Source organism: Eumetopias jubatus, unplaced genomic scaffold, assembly GCF_037043125.1.
Source record: "Eumetopias jubatus isolate StellerSeaLion01/CBP00866 unplaced genomic scaffold, mEumJub1_p1.0 scaffold_6, whole genome shotgun sequence".
Lineage (NCBI taxonomy): Eukaryota > Metazoa > Chordata > Mammalia > Carnivora > Otariidae > Eumetopias > Eumetopias jubatus.
In genome coordinates this window covers 68,730,036-68,752,512 of record NW_028274812.1, presented here as the reverse complement: position 1 = coordinate 68,752,512, position 22,477 = coordinate 68,730,036, and the positions used below count along the sequence as shown (strand labels likewise).

Sequence of the window (22,477 nt, the reverse complement as noted above, 5' to 3'; positions counted from 1 at the left end):
ATTTATTTTACCTTTCTAACTTGTGGGCGAGGGTGACATATTACTTGTATTGAACATGTATACATTATAAGCATTAGGTAAATATTTGTGTATTGGCAGCTTGTTCTTCCATGTTTGCTATAAGTTACCGAAGTTGATAACTACTTGAATATATTGCTGAAGTAATTCTTTTGATTCAGTTAAGAATGAATTTATTTTTCCCACCTAAAGAGGTAAAATATATACCCATCATATTACAATATTTGTACGAATCCCACAGATGTTACTACAAATACTTGGTTTACAATAAAGTTTTGGAATTCAGTTCTAAATGATAGGGTAGGGCTTCAAGAAGTTTGATAATGAAGCCATTTAAAATAAAAATGTAAATGAATGTATGAATATGCTTCAGACTGAGTCACACAACCTTTTAAAATGAATTGCAAAAATAAGGATTAAAATAATTTCTCAGGCTCTTACTGCTAAATTATAGTGAAATGAAAGCATTTAGACAGGGGTTATAGGCATTGCATTGTTAATTATAGTGGTTGCGTTTGCTTTTGTTCCAGTGCATTGTAATTAATGAAGATCTACAGCTCTGTGCTTTGTCTTGGAAAGCATACACTGTTTTCATAGGCATCAATACAACTACGATATTCTTCATTTATTTCTCAAGAATAACTCTTTTTAACCAAGGGGAGCCCATTGTTGAGGCAGCAACATGAAAATCACAGCAAGAATTGAGCTTGGACAAATCAGAGAGCAATTGACTCTATTCACATATGCCTAACCTCGTCTCGACACCCCGCAAATGTGGTCTATAATGACATATGGGACATTGTTTAGACCAACTCAGTAATGATAGTCTAATCATGCTTTTTTAAAAAATTTCAAGTTCTAGGAATGACTTTAAGGTACAAGTGAGAAGTTAACAATGGCATAAATTAAAACCTGGACCTGAATCTTGATTCAGCCCTGGTGATTATATCATTTTATGACTGTGCCTTTTTGAATTGGAGAATATAACAAACGATTTTAGGGGGAGAGAGAGATAACTAAAAGGACCTCAATCTTAATGGTACAATGTTTTGTAAGCACTAAATATGATGAACCAACCACAGAAGGGAGGTGAGGTTAAGATTTCTGCCTCTTATTAGAAGTATCATATAAATGTAGAATTAATGATAAAGAAAATAATTTCCATCTTTTGCTCTATCTGGTCCCATTTGCTAAGATCCTTCTGCAAAGGGCACTAGCTCTAAAAGAAAAGGCAATGGATTGGACTTGGCATGTGGCCCAGCAGAAACCTGACAGTTACCTCCCCACAGCCTTCATGAACATTTGAGGGCTTTATGCTGCTATTATTTTGAAATAATCAGTGTACACACAAGAGTGAACATACAAATCGTGCCACTTGATCCTTCCTCTCTGCTCTGCAGGGACCAACAGGGTCCCCTGTGGAGATGTGGATGGCAGAAAAATCCTTCTGTAACTCCTCCCAAATTCCCTGTTGGAGCTGGGCGTGCAGCCTAGTAGGTGTTGGGAAGCACCGACTGATTACCAGTGCCTTTCTTTGAAGCCCCAGGTTCATGTGTGACTCTCTCTACCTCTCTGAAGTGACCTCTGGTTGATGTTTGAAGCCTCTGAGAATTCCCAGGTATGCAGATGACGGGCCAGAGTGGGGCAATAAGTTGGGCAACTCCTTTAGTGCTGAGGAGCTGATGGTCTTTTGTGACTTAGGGCCATAGATGAATGCACCCTCTCCTCCACATCCATAGAGAGTTATAAGCTATGAGTTGATAAGAGCCCCATTTCCTCTATGGGTCTTGAGAAATTGGGCTGATTTTGATATTTTGAAAAGGAGTGTTAGAATTTTGTTGTAAGTGCCACTTAGGGTTTTTCAAAAAAGCACTTGCCCATTTATAGAGGAAAACACTCCCTACATAATATGAAGAACAAAATCTCTCAAATCTGGAAAAAGCTAATTGACTTTAGATTGTCTTATCAAAATATGAACCGATATCATAGGACTCCAGCAGATTTATCCACTACAGATCTTTTACTTTAATTTATTGGTTACTTCACAGAATTGCCAACTGCATTACAGTCCTGTGTGTAGTGGGAAAAGCACTATCATATAACTCTTGAGCAGATGTGTTACAAGAGTCTTTTCATTTCCTTTCTTAAACCCAAAGAATAATGACACTGCAATATCATGTGGTGAAAAGAGCAATAATTTGATAAACATTGTCTTTCCATTAGATTAGAGCAATTAATCTGATTCTAATTTGGCTGAGACATTATCATACTGGAGTCCCCAGAGCCCTGTGAATAATCTCTAAACACATTGGCACACTCAGTAGACAAACATTATCTCCACTCGCACTGTTCTTCCATATGGTCTCCTCCCATGGTGATGGAGGGCACCCTGCTGTTTTAATCAAATAAATGTCAATTATCTGAGATAGATTTTTAGTTCTTGAGCCCGGGCTTGCAGTGCAGCCAGAGTGACTGGGTAGAATGGTCTGCAACTGTTTCTTGCACAAGCTGCTTGCGTTTTATAAGGAATTCACACCTTGCCACATCATCCAGCATTCCAGGAACGCTATAAATAAAATGGGCGGTTTCAGAGGCTGTGTGTGTGTGTGTGTGTGTGTGTGTGAGAGAGAGAGAGAGACAGTGACAGAGAGACAGAGACAGAGAGAAGGATTCTTGACCTTCATTTAGCTTCAGTTTTCCTTATTTTGGTAGGTACAGAACTCACTAAACTCATTTATTAAACTCATGTTCATGCCTACTCTGTCCCTTCCCCGTTTATAGCAGCCCTCTCTGTCCCTGAATGGAAATCTGGACATAGAGATCTCAGAAACAAAGATCCATATTTGACTGCTGGTTCCTTTTGCAGACCTCTTCCTAGACATGTATGGTGGGTCTTGGTGGTGAGAGCGGCAGGATTTTCCTCCCAACCTTCCAGGGGTTGCTGATGAGATCAGCTGTAGCTCCAAAAGACAGTAGAAGAATGGAGGATGGGAGCACACCTTTTCTGGGTTTGGGGGAGGGCCCTGTGAGGGCACTTCTGGAGCCAAAGAGGACAATCTACATCTTTTAGAAAGAGGGCTCTGGATATGAGGCTGACATCATCAAACCAAACAAAAGTAGACAGGGTGAATAGTATGACATGCTGAGAAGACTGTCAGTTCTACATTTCTTTGCAGAGCTCTCTATCTTTAGGGTGTCAATTATCAGGTGTTGGTTTTGTTATCAGACAAGCCCTTGTCTCAAAAGCTTGTAAATTTGCCCAGAGACCTGAGGGCCTCTGATGACTATATGTCTAGACTAAAAGCACTAGGTCACTCTCCTTGCTGCTTCTACTGTGACAAGCTGGCACAAAGAGAAAGGCAGTCCACGGGGATCTGGACTAATACACTGTGGCAATTCAGCAAATGTTGTCAGAAAGGATTTCAGTTTTTACATTGGCTGTGATCCCGAATCAAGGAGGAAAGCCACCGAATGCTCTGACTGAAAAAATACAGTAGCATCAAACCCCTCCTGCCTCTAAAATGGTTTAATTGGAGACTGTCAGTCATGACATCAAATGTCAAGCCCCAGGTCACCCACTGCATTTAGAAGGTACAGAGTTCCTTACTCCAGAGGTGGGCCCTGTGTACCTGCTCTGCAAAGTGGGAGGCATGGAGGATGGATATTTTAGTAACAGCTGGAGCATTTGCTGCAGAGAGCAAGCATTATGCCAGGCTGACATGTGGAGGAGGTTAATAAAGAGAAGGCTGATATGAATTAGAGGTGGTAAGTTGCAGTGGTTAAATATGCAGGCCCTGGAGGGAGGTGGCTTGGGTTCAAAGCTCAAGCTTATATATATATATATATATATGAAAGTTACTTTGCCTGTAGAATTCTCAGTTCCCTTATCTACAGAATGGAGATTGATGATAGCACTTAGTTCATGTGTTTGTTATAGGGACTAAATAAGGTAATGGATGTAAAGCACATAACATAGTGCTGAAACATAGTATATACTTGATAAACATTTGCCACTATTTACTTAGAGTGAGGGGTTCAGAAGACTTGCCTTTGAATTGTGTATCTTTATACATACTAGTTTTTAAATTTTTTTAATTTAAATTCAATTTAGTTAACATATAGTATATTATTAGTTTCAGGGGTAGAATTTAGTGATTCATCAGTTGCATATAACACCCGGTGCTCATTACATCAGGTGCCCTCCTTAATGCCATCACCCAATTACCCCATCTTCCCGCCCATCTCCCCTCCAGCAACCCTCAGTTTGTTCCCTATAGTTAAGAGTCTCTTATGGTTTGTCTTCCCCTTTGTTTTCATCTTATTTTATTTTTCCTTCCCTTCCCCTATGTTCATTTGTTTTGTTTTTTAAATTCCACATATGAGTGAAATTGTATGGTATTTGTCTTTCTCTGACTGACTTATTTCGCTTAGCATAATACCCTCTAGTTCCATCCACGTTGTTGCAAATGGCAAGATTTCATTCTTTTTGATGGCTAATATTCCATTGTGTGTGTGTGTGTGTGTGTGTGTGTGTGTATCACATTTTCTTTATCCATTTATCTGTCGTTGGACGTCTGGGCTCTTTCCATAGTTTAGCTATTGTACTACATACTAGTTTTGTGTCTTTGAATAGGTCACTAAATCAGTCTAAGCCTTAATGTCCTAAGTATCTTAATGTTACAGGGATTATTTTGAGACTCAATTGATAGAGATGCAGTGTTGTAATGAGGACATACCAAGTGTCCATAATGTCCATGGCAGCAGTAGCTATAGGCCTCTATATGCAAACCAGGCAAAGAACCTTCTTCAGTGCTATAATACAAAACTGCTGAATTAAATAGATTGAACATACATTATATGAGGAAAGGGCCCTGAGTTTGTTATGGTTGCCATAACTTATTTCTTCACAGTTTTGGAGTCTAGAAATCCAAGATAAAGATGTCAGCAGGGTTGTTTCTTCTGTGGACCTCTCTCATTTTTTAAAAATCTATAAATCAAATTGGTATAGATGCTAAAGATGAATTTATAGAAGTCAGATTTCTGTCTTATAATTCAAATTTCAATTTTCCTTAGGGGGCAAAACATTGCAGTAACCTTCCTGAAAAAGCTTGCACATATTTAAAAAAATAACATCCTTAGAGTCTGATGGCTCTAGAATGGAGTAGAATCATCAATCATCTATTTATTTATTTTTAAGAGATTTATCATGATTGCTTGATGATTGCTTCGAAAGGCAATGAGATGCAGGAAGAGATAATTACAGATATGTATGTGACAAAATTATTTCTTTTTCCTCCAGTTTTATTGAGATATGATTGACATGCAACATTGTATTAGTTTTAGGTATATAACATAGTGATTTGATATATGTGTTTATTGATAAATGATCACCACAATAAGTTTAGTCAACCTCCATCACTTCATAAGTTACAATTTTTTTCTTATAATGAGGACTTTTAAGATTATTCTCTTAGTAGTTTACAAATATACAATACAATTTATTAACTGTGGTCATCATGCTATATATTATATCTCCAGAACTTATTTTATCTTATAAGTGGAAGTTTGTACCTTTGACTACCTTCACCCCTTTTACCCACTCCCTCTTATTAGCTTGAGTTGTCTCCACATGGTCTTACCTCTATGTATCTCGTATGAGGACATCAGTCATATTGGATTAGAGCCAGCCCCAGTGACCTCCTTTTAACTTAATTACCTCTTTAAGGGCTCTATCTCAAAATTCAGTTGCATTCTGAGGTAGTGGGGGTTAGAATTTACACGTATGTACTTGGGGGGCACAGCGCAGCCCATAACAGAGTCCTACATTAGGATTATATTTTCATCCTGATACTCTCAGTTCTACCAGATTTAAATAAAAGGAAGTTGAAAGAATATGTAGTAGAAAGAATACTGAACTAGATATCATGGCTGCTGTGGTGTAGTCAGCATTCACACAAATTAACTGAGTGACCTTGAGAAAATCCTTTACTATTTTAGAGCTTCAGCTTCCTCTTCTCTAATGTTCATACTGACATTAAAATAATGATTTAAATAATATCTATCCATCTGTCCCTCTCTCCATCCTATCATCCATTCATCTTATCATACTTCCATCCATCTATCTTCTTACTCAGTCAACAGACACTTCTTGAGTACTTACGTTGCCAGGACCAAGCCAATTTCTGGGAATGCAGTGATGGATGACATACGTTCTCTTCTCTCAAATTTGTCTAACAGGGAAGACAGACAAGTAAAAAGTACATAGACTTTCTCTATTCCCTCTTCTACATGACAGTCCTTCAAATATTTGAGGAAGGCTGACATTTCCCACTTTTTCTCTCCTGGTTTCTTGATTCTAGATTAAATATACTCTAATTTCTTTATTTCTCATATAACACAGTCTCCAGACATTTTATTCTTGTAGATTAATGTTCTGTGGTATTTTCTAGTTGTTTTTTTAAAAACAATTCAGAAATAAATAAGATAGATACTTTAATACCAGTTGATTAAGAAGCAGACAACAATCAGACTTTACTCATGCTGGGGCTTCACACTGATTTAACCTGGATCAAGATGTCATGTTACAAATTACATTGGTGTCTGTGTCTCAGATTACATTTCTCTCCCATTTGCTCCAGTTGGGTCACTCAGCCACATTTACTGAACTCTTATTGTGGATCACTGTATAGACCAAGATTGGCATATACCATTTGGTCAAACCCAGAGAACATAATATTGACACAAGGGCCACAATACTAAGACAGCAACAACAATAAAACCTCTTAATCTTGCACCAGGCACTTTGTGAACTTTATTCCTTTAATCATTATAACAACTTGGAAGTATTCACCATTTCATAATTGGGGCTACTAGGTCTTAGAGGTTAAATGACTTGCTCAAGTTCACACAGTTGGTAGGAGGACCCAAAAGTTATCCCCAGATCTCATTTATTCTAAAGACTTGGCTCATAACCCCTATACTTAAGCCCCTCTCTCAGAGCCCTCTATTCAATTAAAGGACAGTGGACTGCTTGGTGGATTTTCTGTTGGGCTGCTCAGATATTAGAGTTCCCACGTAAGGGAGATTAATGGCAGATATAGGCCAGGCCTTGTGGGGATTACACCTTGATGGAGACATTGTAGTCCTGGGTCTGGGCCTCAGCTTTTCCTTTTTGAGGTCTCACTTTTATTATTTTGCCAGGGTGATCAGGCTTTGCAGGATAGATCTCTCTAACAAAATACAAAAGAGAATGATTTATAAGCCACAGTGCCCACTTACCATGGGAAATAAAATTGATTTGTAAAATCAGGAGCATTTCTTCAGCAGGCACTCCCTTTCTGTGGGGGTCAACCACTCAGAAGGACAAATAATAATTCAGAAGTTTGCTTGGTGAGCATAGAATTTACAGCAAAGAGATTAGGTTTTGCCCAAGGGAAGTCTCCTCAGGCTACTATAACTTGGAGTTAATCCTTCTTTACCCTGCGGTTATTTCTGCCTAAATTACTGGAATCCATCTTCTAGAATCACAACATAATTTTCTTTTGTCACTGTTAGACTCAGACACACTGACAGTCTCCCAATTCTCTTTAGGCAGTATTTTTCTTTTGGAAATATCTATTATCAAAAACATCCCTTGTGACATTCTTCATGTTATAACATTCTAAATTACTGTTTGTCTTTATTAGTTTACACTGTAGGTTGTCTATTCCTTAATGAGGTTTGTGTTGGACCTTGTATTGGGTGTAGGGGTTTAGTCATCTATTTCACAGCAGGCAGGAGGTTTGGGGCACTGACCTCAACTAGAATGATGAGCCCTAATTAGTCTAAGAAAATCACAGTAAAGCCTTACTCTCAAGCCAGTGTCTGTTTTAGGATGCCAGACTTAAGTTGGCATGTCATTTCCTCAGCTAGAGGGACTGGTCCAAGAATTTGTGCATATTCCAATTTGGGCAAATGGGACATGAAGGGAGATTTGAGGGAGGGACACTTCTGGAAAAAACTTCCCCACGTTTCAGAGGGAACCATAGAAAGAATAAGGGTGTAAGGTCAGAATGATTGTAATTACTTTTCTGCCAATCTAAGGGTGAAGTCCCCATGGGGAAGAGAAGAACCTAGAGCAATGCAGGAGAATGGGGCTAGAGTCATTGTATTAAGTCAAGGCCTAAGCCTAGCCTACCTCTAGACTTTCATTTATGTGAACAAGAAAGTTCCTTCTTTGGGGGAGCCAATTTGATTTAGGATTTTATATACATGCAGCTGGAAGCATACTAATTGAACAGTGACTTTCTGAAATCCATTTCATATTCACAAACCACATAGAAAAGTTCTGCAGATGGCCAAACCAATTTTTTTTTATATATGATTTTTTGATACTTGCAGCTCAGGAAGTGAGATGTTTTAAACAACCATTAGCTTATGGGGTCCAATTTACCTTTTTTTGGGCAATTACTATAGTTATTAATCCAGCCATAGGTCTCAGAAATATCAGCATAGGCATTTCCCTGAGCTCAAGGCAAGAACTCTTTCGCAAGTATGCCCATATATTAGTCAAATGAATCATTCCTCAAAACAATCATAGTAATCTCCGGAATTCTGTCCTAGACCCCTCCTTGGGATTAAGAGCTTCTTTGTTTAGCACTGATCCCACAGACATTGTCAGAAGATGTTACCACCTCTGGATTCTCAGGTGATTCAAATTTAGTTGCCTGTTATTTAGGATCCAGATCATGTATTTTTTAAAGTTCTAGCTCCTAAAGAAATTAAGAGGTTATGCCACAATGTGAATCAATGTACTGTATCCTTCCTAGAAACAATAAAAATATCTGCTGAATTAAACAATATGATTTGTGACCTAACTAACTTACCTTCTGGAGTGAACTCCTTATCTTGTTCTGGATCAGTAACAAACTATAGTTTTACATCTTGTCTGTAGACATCCCCCTTTGAATAACACTAAATATGATTCTAAACAAACCACTCATTCGTTCATTCATTTAATAAACATTTACTAAACTAATATGTGGAAGAAACTCAAGAATAATCTTGGGAGTTATCTAAGAAAACTTTGCCTTACTCTTCATATTTAACCAGATGTCATGCCTTCCTCTACATTCCTGCTACCATTGACTTGATTCAGGTTTCCATTACTTTCTAAAATGTTGCCATCACCCTGCTGTCAGTCTTGCCCTTTCCAGGCCACAGTGTGCTGTTAAAATATATATTTCTGTGCTCAAGGTGCTTCTTTAGCTTCTGTGTCATTGAAACCTGCTGTGTTGGATTCTTTGCTGAATACACCGCAAATAGATGTTAGTGGCTTGTACTGCAAATGTTCTTGGTTAATGAGCCTTCTACCATGCTTTCTTGAGATAAATATGTCTACAATTTGTGTAGTTTCCTCTGTGGCCTCTATTTATGCCATCTGTGTTTTGGAAAACATTTTTTGACTCATCATGGTTGAAAAATGATGTGCAAATGATAATGCTAGACCTGTGGCAAAGAGACGAAGGAAGAATGTCTTGTTGGATGTTATAATGCAAGTTCTGTGATAGTTTAGTCATCTTCAGGAAGTGATTCAGGAAAGAGAGGCTATAAATGGGTGAGGGGCATGTTCTTTGAAATTAGGAAGGGCATCATAGCTATCAACCTGGAAGAACTAATTAACAATTGTATGAATGAGAGTGGAGAGAAGCCGTAGTTGGAAGAATATAATGATTCCAGTTGATTTGGTGAGAAAGGAAGTGCAACAGTCCTTGGAGGATTTGATCTCATGTCTTGGGAAAAGATGCGTTAATGACCCCTAAGTGCTAATTACATTTTGGCTTGATATCCACCAGTGCATCCTTGTGCCTATAGGATTATTATTTTTTTAATTGCATGTATAATATTAGTATTCTCTCTGTTTCATAATTTTTGAAGATCTGAAATTGTATTTTATAATGCTATTATTTTATATAAGCCTCACTAAAACGCATCATATTCTTTTTTGCTTTATTTCTGACAATGCTGTTAAACACATTTAGTTTTTGTGATAATTTTTGGAGCCATCATTGTGAACATTATTTATATTGTATTATTCTCTAATGTGGTGATATCTTTGATATGAAATTCAGTTAGGCAGTACTGTTTTACACCTGTATAAACCTCTCATGTGAGGATAGCCTAGAATATTTTAGATAAACCAGAGTAATGAAGAGAGACTGGTCCTACCAGGTACTTTAATGCATTATAAAGCTATAAGAATCAACAATGTTGGGGGGGGTGGGAGGATGTATTAGCCCGGTGATGGGTATTAAAGAGGGCTGGTATTGAATGGAGCACTAGGTGTTATACAAAAACAATGAATCATGGAACACTACATCAAAAACTAATGATGTAATGTATGGTGATTTGGTGCTTAACATGACATAAGAAAATAAAAAAATATGATATTGAAACAGAATAAGTAGTTTAGAAATTTATTTCTACTTATAATTACTTAACACATAATAAATATAGAATTTCAAACCAGTTGAGAAAGAATAGATTATTAAACATGACTTTGGGACAATTGTTTAATCATTAAGACCAAAGAATTAATGTTTAGCTTCTAGTTCACATGATTAATCCCAGATGGATTAAAAAAGTCCTAGAATATGTAATAGAAATTAATATTTATATAATCTTGGGATGGGGAAAGGTTTTGAAGCAAGATATTTAAACCTTAAAGATTAATAATTAATCTACATAAAGATTTTAAAACTTCTGAATTTTAGACACACTCCAAACACAAATTAAAAGAAGAATGGATGGTTACTATAAAAAGAAAACCAGAAAATAACAAATGTTGGTAAGTATGTGAAGAAATTAGAACCTTTGTGGGTTGACTATTGGTGGAAGTGTAGAATGTTGCAGCTGCTATGAAAAACAGTACAGCAGTTACCCCCCCAAATTAAAAATAGAATTAGCATATGATCCTGCAATTTTACTTTGGGCATATATCCAAAAGAATTGAAAGCAAGGACTTATAAAGATATATCTATACATAGCAGCATTATTCACAATATCCAAGGGGTGGAAGCAACCCAAGTATCCATTGACAGATGAACAGATAAAGTGTGGTGTATACTTTGGAATATTATTAATCCTTAAAATGGAAGGAAATTCTGACACATGCTACAATATGGATGAACACTGAGGATACCATGTATGTAGGTGAAATAAGCCAGTTACAAAAGCACAATACTGTATATATTATGAGATAGCCGGACTAGTAAAATTCAGAGGGACAGAAATAGAATGGTCGCCAGGGGCTGGGTGGGGATGAGGGGAATGAGGAGCTACTGTTTAAGGGGCACAGTTTCAGTTTTGTAAGATGAAAGAGTTCTGGAGATCATGGTGCTGATGGTTGCACAACAGTATGACTGTACTTAATGTCACCAAATTGTACCCTAAAAATTGTTAAGATGGTAAATTTTATGTTATGTGTATGTTACCAAAATTAATAATAATAAGGAATGGTGATGCTTACCTGAATTTTATTTCTACTCTCCTTTTATTAGCTCAGTGACTTTAAGCTAATCTGTCAAACTCTCGGTGTCAAACTTTTTTCATCATATAGTTATTTTGAGGACTCAATGAGATAATTCCCATAAAGTGGTTTTTACAGTGCATGGAACATAGTAACTGCTCAGAAATTGGCCGCTGCCTACTCTAGTAGTTCTAGGGATTCTGATAGTAGATTCTCCATTTATCTTCTCTTGTTTAATCTATGTCTCATTTCTTCTCATCTAATAAATCATTGCTTCACTCTTTTATCCATTTTATCAACATCATTGCTCACTCTTGGTTTGTGCTTCCTAATATCTTTGATTTCTTTGTGACTCCAGTTTGCTTTTAGCTGCTTATGGATCTTAGAACACTTTAAAGCTTCATTTCCTATGGCTAATAGCCTGATTTTTCTTCATTTATTCAAATCAAATTATTAGAAATAGAATCTGATTGGAACTTTGTTTATGTTAAGAATCTTGTTGGACCTTTCTTTCTTTCTGGCAAATCTTTTCATACCAGGTCATCTTGAAGCTCACTGCGCAGCTGACTTTTGGTTGCATTTATATCACATGATCAGCCATAGTCCAATCAACTGTGGTTTGGGTGGCAGATTTCTGTGTGAAATGAAACAGGATCACCAAGGGCTGCCTCTACTGAAGGGGCCATTTGTATTTTTTGAATTTGTTTTTTATCAATCACTTTTGTAATGACTAGAATGTTGATTTTTTTCTAGTTGAAGATTGATTCCTCCTTTAGTATTTATATCTGCTTTAAATAGTTTCTCCCTGTTTCCATCACCTTGTTCACAAGCTGCTAATCTGTTATCCAACTTCCCATCTGTAAATCAGAACAGGACAGAAGTGCAGTGGGAACATAAGGTAACCAAACTAACAAACTTGATTTATAGAAGAGAATAAGTCAATGAACTCTGCTTTGTAGTATTTTTTTTTTTTTAATAAGCACATGATATTGGTGCAGGGGCTTTTGGGTTACTTCAGGTTTGTTCTGGGTTCTGGGAAAATGAGGTGGCTAAAGTCTATTAGATTTAGTGTAAGTTTCTTATACATTTGAGCAGATGTGACACCTTTATTTACAGTGTATCATATTCCTTTATGTGTTACTTTCTTCCCCATAGTGTCTTTGCTAGGAATTGTTCCCTTTTCAGTAAAAAAATATGCCTTTTCTTGTTATCTTTTGGTTAAGGGAGGGGGTACTCTTTTCAGGGAAAACATTAAAGTAATATAAAACTCAACAGTGTCAAAGTAAGATGATCTTTTTATGCAAACACTACTTTAAAGTTTTTAACCATCTGTTCTTAATTGTTCTTGCAGGAGATTATTCTCATATTCTAAGAGACACACTGTGAATTTTTAGGTATGTATTTAAGAGAGCTCAAGAAAATAGGGATCAACATCATGTGTGTTAAAAGAAATAGTCAAAGGAAAAATTTTACCTGTATTTGCTCATGAAAGGTGGAATTGAAATGAAAAATACATAAATTTTATATTTCAGTGGTGGAAACAAAGGTAAACCATTGTGATTCTGTTTGGGGACCCACATATATGCATATCACGTAGTAAGACAAAACTGCTTCCATAGCAATAAACTATTTCTATTTTTTCTTGTTTGTTATAAATTAGTCCTTGTTTTTCAGGACCTTCAGAGATTTTAAAGGAAGATAATACAAAGATAAATAAAGCATATCCTCTATTCAACCTGTACCTGGGGAAGTCAATATATTTTTAATGTAAAAAATTGGTGGTAGCTTAGTAATGAAGCTTGCAAAATAAGACTCCTGGGAAATGCTCAGAATGAATCTTGAACCTTGGAGTGCTGGTACCAAGTGGGTAAGATGTTGGCACAACAAAGTTAACAACATTTCTGGATCACACATCAAGTGCAGAATACCGAAAAGGATGTAATACTGGTGCTTGTTTTGGGGCATGTGACTTATATATAGTCTGATAGATATATAGATTGACAGAGATATCAATGATATCAAATTTTGTTAAGATTGTTGGTTTGGCTGCCAAGAAATGAACATCTGTCCAAGTGGGAATTTGTTCTGTTGTTTTTTCTCTCTTTCCAACTCAGCAAAATCACATGAAAACCATAGAGTTGGAAAGGACCTTGGAAATCAAACACCCACATTTTAGAAATTAAGAAATGGAGGGGGCGGCTCAGAGAGGTTAAATAAGTTGCTCTTGGTAATCCAGCTAGAGAATGGTTGAATCAGGATGGGAAACCAGACTTGTAGTGCAATATTCATTTTAACATATTACAAAGAACTTTCATCCTGTTATGCTTGCAAAAATAGTAATTCATTTCACACTTCACTACTAAAATAAGTCTTTCGAAGTTTGTTACTATTTCTTGAGACTTAAAATTGTTGTTTGTTTGTACTGGGCAAACTTGATGGTTCTTCTCATACCTAGACAGAGAATTTATGACAGTCTTTTCCGTGTATGTTTTAAAAGTTGATCAGAGGTTATTAATGGACATATTGTGGGACCAGTATCTTGCTTTGTGTCAGAGTGAGAGGATGAAAAGTGGTTGTGTAATTGCCATGTGTTGGTAATGACTCCGGATTGGAAGCTAAAACATCTGGATTATGGTCCCACCTCAGCATTAATTAACTGTGTTCTGAGTCTTAATTTCCTCATCTGACCAAAGAAGGCATCAGTTAAATAATCTCTAAGGTCCCCATAAACTGAAATATCATAATATTCTAAATCATGAAAAAGTTAAAGAATTTTTAGTCCATACTTATACAGGGCTATTATGGGCTAAAGATTTGAAAAAGTCGAAGGCTACTTTGTAACAATTCATTAAACAATTGTCCAACTCTTAATTTCATACTGGATTTGGGATTTTCTTACTAACAAAATTGTTGACTTGAACTGTCAAGCAGTAAGAAGCGAGTACATCTATCTTTATATATGCATTACAACCACACTGAGCTCCCTATCACATTAATGAAAGTGCTGGAACTCCCCTGCTTATTGGCCTTTGCACATGTTATTTTCCCTGCCTACCATCCCTTCTACCTTATCTTGGCTCTGGCCTAGCAAACTCCTACTCATCCTTTAAGACCCAACTCAAATGTCACCTCCTCAAGAAGGCTCCCATAACTATCTCGCTGGCCAGTCAAACCAGTATTTATTGTTTACCTACTATGTACAAAGAATTCTGTCAGTAGCTAAGGATGATCACAGCCCTAGCTCTCATACTTTAGTAAGGAAGATTGACATCAAGTAAATAATTATAAATAAATAATAATTACGATGCAAAATGATGTGAGAGAAAAGCAGTAAGTGCTCTTGGAGTGTCTACTGGAGGAAACTAAACTCAGGCAGAATTAGCGTCTCTCTTCTCTGGGTTCAGACAGCATTTTATGGCATGTCTCTACTGTGACACTAGTTACATTGCATTCTTACCAGTATTATGTTAATGTATCTCTCTCTTCTACACCTGTATTGTCCAATATGGTAGCCACTAGCCCCATGTGACCTTTTAAATTTAAAGTAATTAAAATAAAATACAATAAAAATTCATTTCCTCAGTCACAGTAACCACGTTTGCTAGGGGCTGCCATATTGAACAGTGCATCATCACAGAAAGTTCTGTTGAACAGTGCTGCTCTAGACTGAATTCCTCAATGTCAGATATTGTGTTTCATTCATCTTCATATCCCTAGGACCAGGAACAGTTATTTATATAGCAGACGCTCCCCCTATTGGTTGATTGATTCATTCAAAAAATATTTGTGTATGTGCTTATTATGTGCTAGGTACAATTCTAGGTGCTGAGGGTAAACAGTGAAAAAATAGTTTCTGCTTTCGTGGAGCTTATATTTTAGTGGGGTTGAGGGGAATTGGACAATAAACAAATCAAGTAAATATATAATCTGTCAGATAGTGATGAGTACTATGGAGAAAAATAAAATGGGTTAAGTTACATATCAAGTAGCAGGACAAGGGTTGAGGGGTGAATCGTTTGCTTTTGTACGTAAGGTGGGCAAGAAAGGCCTCACTGAGGGAATGAGTCATGTGGGGGGAGTAGCAAACAGTGTCCCTGAGGCAGCAGTGTGACTTGTTCCTAGAGCTGAGTGAGTACTGCAAAGTATCATAGAAATGATAATGGACAGCAGAGGAGGGAGCAGGGTTTTTGTTACTCCAAGTGAGATGGGAATTTTTGATCAGAGGAGAGAAGGGGTCAGACTTATGTTTTTAGTGTGATCAGTTTGGCTGCTGTGTGGAAAATAGACTGCAGGGAGTAAAGCCAGAGACCAGTTAGAGGTTCTAAGGCAAGAGAAAATAGTAGCTTGAATGGGTGGTGATCATGAAGGTGGTGAGTAGTGTACACATTTTGAATGTACAGCAGGCAGGATTTGCTGATGGATTGGATGGGAAGTGTGACGGAAAGAGAGGAGTCAAGAATGACTCCAAGCATTTTGGCCTGAACAAGTAGAAGAATGGATTTTGCATCAGCTGAAGTGAAGAAGACTGGAAGCTGTGGATTGGGTAGGAAAATCAGGAATTTGGTTTTGGACATATTAAGTTGGAACATCTGTTGGGCATGAGTTATATATAGGTGTCTGAGGTCCAGCTAGAGGTATAAATGCTTGTTGACTGAATAATTGAATGAGTAAATAAGACATTATTATCTTAAAATAGCAATTCGAATGTGAAACTGCAGGGCTTAGACCGGGGTGGGGGGACAATTTGCATACAGACAAGAGAAAATCAAAGAGGAGGCCTTAGAATGTGAGCAGGCTGTGGATGTGTGGCCCAATAAATAAGATCAATTAATTCATTTCTATGATTATTATTTGAACAGGGATTTCAGGATTTTAAATCTAAAATTCCTTTGATTCAGATGATGGGGCAGGATGTGTTAGTTTCCTATGGTTGCTATAACAAATGACTACAAAGTTAGTGACTACAATAACAAAAATTTATTATTTACAGATCTGGAGGTCAGAAATTTAAAATGAGTTTCAGGCTAAAATCAAGGTGTGTGCAAGGCTGTGTTCCTTTTTAGATGCTCCAGGGGAGAATTTGTCTTTCTCACATTGTTAACACTCTGACTCTGACTCTCTTGTCTCCCTCTTTTACTTATAAGGGCCCTTGTAATTACACTGAGCTCACCTGAGTAATCCAGAATAATCTCCCCATCTCAAGGTAGATGATTACCCACCTTTATTCTATCTGGAACCTTAATTCCCCCTTGCCATGTAACATGATATAGTCACAAATTCTGGGGATTAGGATGTGGATACTCAGAAGAGGTGATGTCTTGAGTTTGTTCTTTCTTTTACTGTCAAAAGATCAATATACAATAATAAAAGTGATTGAGAGGGTGTCTAGAGTATAAATAAACTCCAGTTAGACATCCTCTCAAATGCTTTTATTATTGTATATTGATCTTTTGACACTAAAAGCCAAAAAAGACTGAGAAAGGCTAAGCAAAGAACAACTTGAACAAGAGTCCACATTTATATAAAGTTGTGCACATGTTCTATTTTCAGCTAACTTAAGAATATTTATAGCATATGTAAAAACAAACTGAGACCTAAGAATATTGTACTGGAGGGTGTATACATGTGTGTGTATGTGTATTTGTGTTATTGTTCCATATAAACTTAATGATTGGCTATAAATCTTATGTAAAATCATATTAGATGAATACTAGAGTTTGTTTTATGCTACTCTTGGGATTTATTTTTTGACTTTTATGTATACCTTAGATTTAGAAGGGCGTTATTTTCTGAACGTATGTCTGTAAAATGCAAATGCCCTTATGGGTCATAGGATAGAACGTTTGAAGTTGAGATTATCCTGGAATCCTGGAGTAACTATTACATTTAGTTGGTCTAAGAAGTGTCAAATCTTATTCTGAAATGTCTCCTAGTTATTCTCATTGCTTCCTTTTCAGCCCAGGGCAGGACATCTGTAACAGTTTCCTAATTGGCATTACTCAGGTGAATCTGAAGGCAAAGTGCAGTGGGTTAAGAGAGGGTTCTGGAATCAAATTATCAGAGTCCAGTCTTATTTTGACTACTTACTAGATGGATGGCTGTAGACAATTACCTCACTTCTGTAAACCTCAGTTTTCTTTCCTGTACAATGTGGATATTGTTTTCATAGAATTGTTATGGGGCTTATATTAAATTAGGAGTTAATGAACTTGACTAAGACAGCTAGTTGTGAACTTATTGATTCTCAGACCCAAATCTACCTCTTGTCTTGATTTTTGATAATGGAACTGGACTCTTTGTCAGCTGATACAATGCTGGAGGGGTCCTGCAAGGCATAGTGGAGGATCAGGCTTTTCTTCCCAGTTTTGGACTCTTTTTTTTTTTTTCCTCCTAAGGCCCAGCTATCAATGGTATGTGGAAGACCCAGTAGAGTTAACCCTCCATTGAGTTTCTTTTGCACCCCAATGTGCCGTTTTCTACATACCATCTGAGACCTGCCCATACCCTAGCAGGCAGCTTCTATTAGACCAGCTCTGGCCTATGGTATCCCAGCAAATGTTGCTGGCATCTCAGTGGACATCTGGCATCTTTCCTGTGAAAGAGCTCTGATCAATGTGATCCCAGAAATCCCTGCCACCCAATAGGCTCTAATTACACCCTCTCCAAGGCCAGGTGTGAATCTCAGCTTTGATGGGGTAGGGGTAGGGGTGGTTGGGGTCCTTTCCCAAAGCTGCTTCTTCCTTAGGTACCTACCTCAACTCTAGAGGTAATAGCTCTTCTCTATTTTTGCTATTTGTGTATTCTTTAGAGTCTTCTTTTATCCTGGTTTGCTGTTAACTGCCTTTACTAATTAATAATTATTTATATTAAATCATCTCTATTCAAATTACTGATATGGTTTCTGTCTCCAGAGTAGACCCTGAGTAATATATTAACAGAGAAAAATAAGCAGAAAAATAAGCATCCCAAGAATATGAGAGAAATAAATAATCTGAAAGTGATTAAAATGAATAAAGTATTAAAGGAAGTAAAAAAACCATAAAGAAATAGTAGGGCTCTATGAAAAAAGAATATTAGATGCAGATTAAAAAAATTAAATGTTTAGAAATTACAAAATGTAGTCATTAATTAAGACTTAAGTGGGTGGATCAAATATCTGGTTAGGTTCTGATTAAGAGATAATAAAAGAAGAGAGAGAAAAAAAAAAAGAAAAAAAAAGACTTTAAAGATAACCCTGAGGAAATTGTCTAGGATGTAGCAAAGAGATAGGAAATGAAATATTAAAAAGAAAGTACAAAAGAATAGCTGCAATCAAATTATGTGATCCAATATACATCTAATAGGAATTCTCTTTATTTTTCTTTCTATGTCATCTACATATATATCTATATAGCTATAAATATATCATCTATAAATATATTTCATATATTTCCAGAAAGAAAATAGAAAGAATGGGAAAAGAGACAATATTTGAATAGAGACCAACTGAAAACTTTTCAGAATTCAATAAATACCAGCAAGGTTTATTCTAGGATTACAGAGATGTTTTAACTTTATAAAATCTAATGTAATTTGCCACATTAATATATCAACAGAGAAAAAATATGCTCATCTCAGGTTAATAAATCTTAAAAAACTGAATAAAAAATGGATGTCTATGTAAAAGTTAATGTGAAGTTCACACTTAATGGTGAATGATTTAGAAGCATTCTCTTAAAGTCAGAAATAATTTAGGATGCCTGCTCTCAGCACTTGTATTTAGCATTGTACTGGAGGTCCTAGCTAGCTCAATATGACATGGAAAATAAATAAGAGGTATGGGGAAAGGAAAAATAAGAAACCAAATTGCCAGTGTCACAGATGATGTGATTATATACATAAGAAATTCAAGAGATTCTACTTACAAATTAGTAGAAGTAATCAGAGAGTTCATCAAGGATATTGTCTACAAAACTGTTTATAAACACTGGTTTAGAAATGTAATTTTAAAACATCCTATGTGGTGCCTGAGTGGTTCAGTCAGTTAAGCATCTGACTCTTGATTTCAGCTCAGGTCTTGATCTCAGGGTTGAAGTTCAAGCCCTGCACTGGGCTCTATGCTGGGCTTGGAGCCTACTTAAAAGTAAGTAAGTAAATAAATAAATAATAAAATACTCTATTCTCTTAGCCACAAAACTATAAATATGTGAGATTAAATTTAACATAATATACATATGACTTTTGTAGAAAAATTTATAAAATATAATTGAGGAATATATATGAAGATCTAAATAAATAGAGAATAATACCATGTTTTTGGACAGGAACTCTCAATATTTTAAAATTTTGATTCTCCCCAAAATAATCTAGTAAAGCAAAGCTAGTTCAACCTAAATCTTAAATCTTCTTAGAACTTGCAAAGCTGTTTCAAACATTTCTATGGATGAATTAAAGGTCCAAGAATAACTAAAAGAAAATATTGGAAGAAGATTAAAGAGAATGAAATTACTCTATCATTTATTAAGAGTTGTTATAAAGATACAGTCATTAAAATGTGTTGTACTGGAGAAGGATACACAAATATATCAGTGTAAACAGAACAGGGAGCCTAGAAACAGCCATGTGTGTATATGAAAAATTAACATGTAGATGATGTCAATGGTGAAAGATAAAGTAATAGATGATGGTGAGACAATTGGCTAATCATATAGGAAAAATAAATTTGTAAGACTACCTCCCACCATACACAAAAATAAATCCTAAATGTATTAAAAACAAAGACAAATTGAAAAATGTAAAAAAGTAACAAAAATAACTGTGATGTTGGAAGTTAGATAAATAACTCTTACACAAGACTCGAGAAGCACAAAACTTAAAAAGATTGATAACTTTCGCTATTTAAAATAAAAAAGATCTGTACAAAAAAGGCCATAAAATAAAAAAGATAAGCCCCTTACTGGGTGAAAATATTTGTAATCCAAGCAACCAATAAAGGATTAATAAGCAAAATATATATTAAATAAAACCCTAAAAGCAATAAAAGGGAAATATTTCTGTAGAGAGTGACAAAGGATATGGAGAGTCAATTAACAGAACTTTTTTTTTTTAACAGTCTTGAGGTCTTTTATTTTCTTTACATTTATCATGCCATGAATTCATAGGGAATGGGTTCCAGCAGTTCAGGGTCCTTTCCATTAGTTCTCACAAAGTGTGCTTCTCTGGGTGGGGCAGGCTGGCCCTTCAGGTGAACCCAAGTACCTTTCTCTTTGGCTTCCTTCTTTTTCTGATCATTTTCCTTCACACGCTTCAGGAAGCTGTCTCGGCTCTTTGTTTAATATGCTCAATGCGTACATTAATTCTCTTGGCAAGAATCTTGCCCTTAACTTGTTTGTTTACAACAATGCCAACAGCATGCTGAGTAACATTGTAGGCTCTTCCAGTTTTGCCATGGTAACATTTGTGGGGCATTCCTTTTTGAACAGTGCCCATTCCCTTGATGTCCACAATATCACCTTTCTTATAGATTCGCATGTATGTGGCCAAAGGAACAACTCCATGTTTTCTAAAAGGTCTAGAGAACATATAGCGGGTACCTCTCTTCTTTCCCTTTGTGTTCGTCATTTTGGCAAATTACTGGAAGATGGCGGTTCCGGCCGAAAGGCAACAGAAGGAAATTTTAAGACCATTAAATATATAAAAAGGTACAAATTCTCGCTGATCATTAGAGGTGATGAAACTTGAAACGGGACAACATTTCATAAAAAGTAGATTGCTAAAACTTAAAAACTCTGATCATATGATATTTTGGCAGTAATATGAGAACATAAGAACTTTCAAAAACTGCTGGTCTTAGGAACATTGGTGCAGCTACTTTGTTTTATTTTGTTTTGACATTTCAATTTTTTTCTTTAAAATGAGTGAGTTGTGTAAGGGGGTTAAATGCTTTATAGAGAAGAAAAAAACTGCTAGAACCAACTTATTCATCATCTTCATCTTCCTTGTCTTCCTCCTCTTCCTTCTTTTTCTTGCTTTTTTTCAGCCTTGACAACTCTCTTTTTTGCCACATCAGACTTTACTTTAGCTCGATATGCAACAATATCCTTCGCATATTTTTCCTTCAGCTTGGCAGCCTTCTTTTCATAAGGCTGCTTACCATCTGCAGCAGTGTTATTCCACATCTCTCCCAGTTTCTTTGCAATGTCACCAATGGATAGGTCAGGATGTTCTCTGATTTTTGGGTGATATTCAGCACAAAACAAGAAAAAGGCCGAAGAGGGCCTCCGGTGCACTGGGATCCTTGAACAACTTTTTTGTTTCCCCTCTAGAGGGGATATAAGTTTTCTCTTTCTCTTTCTCTCCTTGTCCACCTTTGCCATGTCTTCATATTTTCCTTTCTCTTTAGCAGACATGGTCTTCCACCTCTCTGAGCACTTAATAGAAAACTCTGAGAAGTTGACTAAAGCATCTAGGTGCTTCTTCTTGTTCTCCTCTCGGCAAATTTGCACATGATGACATTTTGCCTCTTGGCTTCTTCAGATCTCCTCTGCCCATGTTTAATTATTTTCCTCAGTGAAGCACAGAGTCACCCAGTGCCTGTCTGGGTCTCACTTGCGCTGGTGCTATCTCTATAGAGCTCAGTGTACTGCAATGGCTGTGTCTGGGCCCATCTACTTTGGAGAGTACTTTAATAAGGTCTATGGACTTGAAAATGTGTATACACATGACTAAGATAACATAATAATAAAAAAGAAAGAAAATGTGTATACAATACAAATAGCAATTCTACTTCTAGGTTACATATTGTGGTTGAACTCTGAAATGAAAAGGCATTCTCAAAACTGTCAGTGCAGCCTTGTTGTATTAGCAAAAATTGGGAGCAACATAATTGTTCAAGAATAAGGAAATGAATAAATTAAACAGAATTTAGTAAACACTAAGAGTTAAAAAATGGACTGGAAGGGTACATATTAGCAT

At 36.4% G+C, this 22,477-nt stretch overlaps 1 pseudogene; it reads right to left on the bottom strand.

Annotated features, from left to right (window-relative positions):
• Nucleotides 1-21,479: 21,479 nt before the first annotated feature.
• LOC114213059 (high mobility group protein B1 pseudogene) lies at nucleotides 21,480-22,054 on the bottom strand (annotated as a pseudogene).
• Nucleotides 22,055-22,477: the final 423 nt, after the last annotated feature.